This window comes from Lutra lutra, chromosome 17 (assembly GCF_902655055.1).
Source record: "Lutra lutra chromosome 17, mLutLut1.2, whole genome shotgun sequence".
NCBI lineage: Eukaryota > Metazoa > Chordata > Mammalia > Carnivora > Mustelidae > Lutra > Lutra lutra.
Genome location: NC_062294.1, coordinates 50228625 through 50234284, shown reverse-complemented (window position 1 = coordinate 50234284; position 5660 = coordinate 50228625).

Sequence of the window (5660 nt, the reverse complement as noted above, 5' to 3'; positions counted from 1 at the left end):
TTTTCTTTCTTTCTTTCCTTTTTTTTTTTTTTTGTTGGTGAGGATTTTACCCCCCTTTGTAAGTTTTTGTTTTCATATGGGAGGAGGGGAGGGAGCCTCTGGGCTGCCTAGAATGAGGGGCCTCCCCCAAACAACACCCCACCTCTCCTGCTTTCATTTCTGGATCTGAGAGAAGGGACGGGAATAGAGGTAGCTGAGGAGTCTGAGCTGAAATGGGGTATCTGGAGCAGGGACCCCAGAGTTCCCAGATTTTCTCAGCGACTCTACCCCTATTGGAGTTGCCCCTCCTAGGTGGGACTGTTCACTGTTTTGTTGTCAGGTCCTATGGGGGAAGGGGGTGCAGTGCTGCTGGGAATGAGGCCAGCTCTGGGATTGGTCCAGTCGTGTGGGCAAGACTCTTGTGAGAGGCTGGAACAACTTCCTGGGGCATCTTCTGTGGTTTTACCTAGAGTAATGGGAATGAAGGTCCCTGTTGGGATATCACTGAGTCAAGTATTTTCTGGGGTGCTGCTGGTACTCCTTATGATGTCACAGGAAGTAGTTCCCCAGAGGTCACTTCCTGTGATGACAGGACAGACAGGTACTTCCCATGATGTCTCAGTGGGCATCCCTTGAGGGTTACTTCAGTGACATCATGGGGGCATGTACTTCCTGTGGCAGCTCCAGGTTATTTCCTGTGATGTCATTGGGATGGAGCATGCACTTCCTGGATTGGGCCATGGCCAGTCACTGACACTCCTTCTCTACCCACACCCCTCCTCCGTGGGTCTTGGCCTGGGGGTCTGCCTAGGAGGAGAATAAGGGGTGGGACTTGGATCCTATCTGGAGAACTCTAAGGAAAAAGACCCGATATTGTCAGGGTCATCTCTACCCAAATACACCAAGTCTGTGAACTCACCTGACAGGGAGGGGTGGGAGATGGAGCTAGTGAAAACTGTTAAAGACCCCCCCATTCCCACCCCCGCCTTTTGTGTGCATGCTTGTGTCTGCGTGGCTTTGTTTCATTGAGTCTGGTGAGCCGAATGTGTGGTGGCTTGGTCGGGCCACCATGACCCAGTGTAGGGTTCAGTGAGCCACGGTAGGGTCCCTGGAGCACGAATGCTTCATGTGGTCTAATAGATTAAGTTGGCTTGTGGTTTCCAGCAAGCTGGAGTACTTTGGTAGTATCGGAGGGATCAGAAAGTTTCGGTGCTCTTGCGATGGGCCTTGAGGAGCTAGAATATTATGACAGAGTCTGCTAAGCGAGGCAGCCCTGAGAGTTGGTTTGGGAGTGGCTCCCTGAGCACTGTGACTGTGGTCAGCTCTAAGGCCTTGTTGGCAGGCTGAGATTTCAGGGCCTGACAACCCTATGGACTTAGGATAGCTGAGACCCACCTCTACCCTCATCCATCTCCCCCTCCCCCTTTAGAGACCACCTCCACTTCCTCCAACCCAAAGCAGGGACTCCAGTGCCCTGGTTCCATCATCAGCATCTCTGGGGGAGGGGCACCCCATGCCCATCCTCTCCCCCATTTGTTCCCCTCCTAGGTCTTCCAGACCCTTCTCTACTCCATGGCTTTGGGGGAATCAGGCCTCCTCGTCTCTCTCCCACAAAGAGAGAGAAGAAAAGCCAGAGACAATTCCCACCCCTAAAGCCTGGGAGACCCCTGCCCCTCGCTAGAGAGCCACCCCCAAATCAAAATGTGAAAATCCCTAGAAAGCAATAGCCTTCAAGGTACCTTGCACTGAATTTCCCACCCTGGCCCTTCCACCTGATGGGAGGCTGTAGCTGGGCACTAGGGTGACTTTTTCCATGCCCTCTTCATCTCCAGGGTGGGGGGCAGGCCCCATTTCCCCATCCCCCATCTCCCATCGCTGCTGCCCCCACCCCTAATCTCCAGACTGAACCCAGATGGAGATTCGAGTGCCAAAACAATTCTTGATGTAACTTTGTACATATCTTCTGCAGGGGGGGGGAAGCTTTTGGGGTTGGAGGTGGAGGTGGCCCTGGGGGCCGCTGCTCCCCTCTGCCTCTCAGAAGACCCTATGGTATTTCACAGTCTCTCCACCCACCTTGGGTGCAGTGTCTAGCTGGGATATCCCCTCTACAGCCCCCCAGGCCCCGATGAGGAGAGGAAGGAGCCAGGGAGAAGTAAAACACGGTCTGGGAGTGGGGAGGTGGGATTTGAAGGCATTCATTTGCATATCATTTGCATCCTCAGCTGCCCTGGTCTGTCCTATGCTTTCTATAGCCCCATTCATGGGAGTCTGGGTCCCCATCGGAGGGACCCAGTACTCCTCTCACACAGACACGTCTCTGGAGGCTGGGCCTCCCGAAAACTGTTCCCTCGGGGTATCTGTGTGACAACCCCCTCCCTATTCACATTTCTCGGGGACCCCCTACCCCACCAGCCAGGACTATCTGAAAGGTAGTTTGCTAGCTCAGTGAGCTAGTTTGCTCACCAGGTTGGTGAGTGGAGAGCCACACACCTTTCCCTGTTTTTATCCTAGGAAACTCACTCTACCATCTTTCCTGTCCCTTGAAAGTCTCTTCTGCATTCTGACCTCAATCTTTTGCGCTGCAGTATGTTCAGAGAGGACACAGATGTGGGGTCAGGGATGGGGATCATTGAAAAACCCACCGCCTCTTTTCCCCCCTCTACCCTGTTAGCAGTCAGATCTCAGAGACTCTGAGTGGTCTCCTTGCCCCCTGCTCTTCAGCACCCAGTAGGTGCTTAATAAGTGTTTGCTGCATTGAATTGTCTCCCTGTTCTTTCCCATTTGCCCTCCAGCTCCTAACATCTTCCTCTTGAGTCTCCCTCTCTCTCTTCTTCTCTCTTTTTCTTTCTCAGGCTCCCTATGGCTTTCTACTTTCTCTCCTTGTGGCTCCCATTGTCACCTGTCCTGTCTCTACCTTTGTCTGTCTTTTCCCCTCTTCTCACCCCTCTTAAATCTCTTTCCTCCTCCCACCTTCCCACTGATTAAAAAAAAAGTGCCAAACTTCCTTGGAACTGAGCCGCTCTGGGGGGTGGGGTGGGAGAGGGAACCTCAGATAGAGGGGAGGAAATGGGACCATCCCTCTCTGAGGAGGCCCCTAAGAGGCATTGAAAAAGTCTGTGGACACTTAGCTAAATTGGGTCCCCCTTCCTCACCCCTCCCACCCTGAGTTTTTCTTAGAATCTTTGTAAGAAAAAAAAAAAAAAAAGACAGAAAAAAACTCCCCTTAAACTAATCCCTAACCTTTTGGACAGCCCCCCCCCCCCCCCCCGCCCAATTCCACCAGCTGGGGAGAACCCCACTTGCCTCCTTCGGGCAAATCTGTAGAAATTGGGGAGGGGGAGACAAGCCCAGCCCCTCTTCTGCTGGCCCCAGGGATGGTGTCAGCTGGATTCCAGAGAAGGACCTCAAAGCACTTATGAGAAGGAGGGGTTCAATGTGCCAAATTCACCTCTTTCATCCCCCCTCTCCGGGGGCTCTGAGCCAACTGCCCCAGCCACCTTCTTCTGCCCTGTCCCAACCATCTCTCCATGGGCAAGGAGACTTCACTGCAATAATTATTAGGGGATTAGAAGGTGAAGATCGTTCCATCTTTATCTGCCCTAACTCCTGCCCTGGACTTGTAGGTGGGAATTATTATGGGTACCCCAAGTGGAGTTTGGTAAGAGTTGACTTATAGTCGGTTGGGGACCTATACTTGGAAGGATATGGTACCACTTTCCTCAGTGGTATTTCTTCCCCCCCTTCTTAGTCCCCAAGTCCGTCAATACCCCATCTTTCTGTTTCTCTTGCCTAGTCCTTCATCCCAACCCCCTCCTTATTTTGTTTCTGATTGGTGGCTAACTGTGGAAAGTGAGGGAATCCCCCTGCATTCATTATTGCTGTTGCAAGACCAGGATTTGAGGTCGTGATGCGCTGAGCGGTGGTAAAAAAGTATTAACCAAGAGTGGCGACGAGGGTGGCAATTTGGGCGTCCAGGCTGCTGATTGGGTGCACACCTCTCGCGACAGCCAGGCAGGCCTTCGCGCTGTTTGCCACGCACCCGCCCCGCGGACTTTGAACTCCGAGGCCGGCTGTCGCGAAAGCCTGAACCGGATGTAACGACGGGGAGAACGGGATCGCGACGCCCAAGTTGGGGCTCTGAGGGCCGGGGACACAAGTTTACGGCTCTCGTGGAGTCGCGACACCCAGCCCTGCTATCCGATCCCTCGCCACTGCAATCAGCTGTCTGGACGCCGTGGTTGAGAGACTTGTCTCTGTGGCGCCGCTGCTGGTGTGTGTAAGGTCCGTCTCGGTGCCCTCTGCCAGTCGCGTTGGGGATTGCTGGGTGGCAGGGAGGGAGATGGGGAACGTCTCTGGGTAGGCTCGGTGGGGGTGGGGGCTGCTGGTATTTAACCCCCTCTCAGCCAGTCCAGGACACTCTTGTCTCCCAGAGATAATGGGGGGGGGACCGCTTAATCCCCCTCCCCCCAGCCCTTTCCTCCTCCCTACCCGCTCCACCCCCCCCCCCAAAACCACCAACCTCTCATCTTCTAAGTGACTCCATCACCACCGGCCACCGGGACCTGCGGCCTCATTGCTCCAGCCCGCCCCACTCGACCGTCAGACTCGCTCATCGAACTCTTTTTGATTAACCCTTTCTGTGTTCATCCCACGGAAAACTGTGTGTCCGGCGAGGGGGAGGGGGTAGGCGAGGGGCAGTAGCTACCTTTCCTCCATCTCCTCCCACCGCCCATGCCTCCCCACCCTCACCCTATCCCATGCCCTACCCCCATCCCTCACCCCTAGGGTCCTCCCCGCTCTGGGGAGAGTGACCTTTATAAATATCTCAGCTGTTTGGCTTTGTCCCTTTCAAAGGCGGGGCCAGGGGCGTGGCCTCCTGCCAGCGGAGCGCTCACTCTGACCCCACTCCTTTCTGTGCCCCCACCACTCACTCCCCACCCCTTCATTGTAAATAGTCACTTTTGTACTGGGTTTGAGCCAGGGGACGTGGGGAGTCATTTTTTTTTTTTTTTCCCTTTGTGTTGGCATCTCAGGCCTCTGGAGGCATGGCCCACATCCCGGTTACATTTGGGAGAATCCCAGCGTGTGTCCTCTTACCTGTCTCCAGGGCTAAGGATTTCAATATATCAGTATTACTCCTAGAGCGATGCGGTGACAGGTGGCAGGGAGGTGGGAGAGGCGCGGAAAAGGGGTAGTCTGACAGGAACGTCTCAGTTGTCCCCATCTACGAAATGGGTTCGCCCTCCGGGTTTCCTGAGGAGCCTCAGTGAGATAATGGTGGAGTTAGACTCTCTCTGACCCCTTTCTCTGTTTGGGGCAGCCGGGGTAGGAGAGTTGGGGGAGGGCATGACTGTTTTTGGACAACTGACTGCTAAGTCCTTATTGGGACCTTAAGCTTGCCTCTCCCAGGCTTATTTTCTCTCTTGGAAAATGGGGGGCTTGGAGGATCTGTAAGGTCCCTTGGGCATCCCCAATCCTTAGATTAACAGCCCAAGCCCAGAGCTGGCCCGCTGCCTGCTGCCCCGCCCTGACATTCCATTTCTTGGGCCCAGACCATCCGCCATGTGGCCATGCCTCCAGTGCCTCCATTCAACCCCCTCTAACTGATTCCTTCCATCCTCTGCGACCAGAGACGCCGCCCACCCCCACCCCACCCCCCACCCCACCACCTCCAGAAGCTC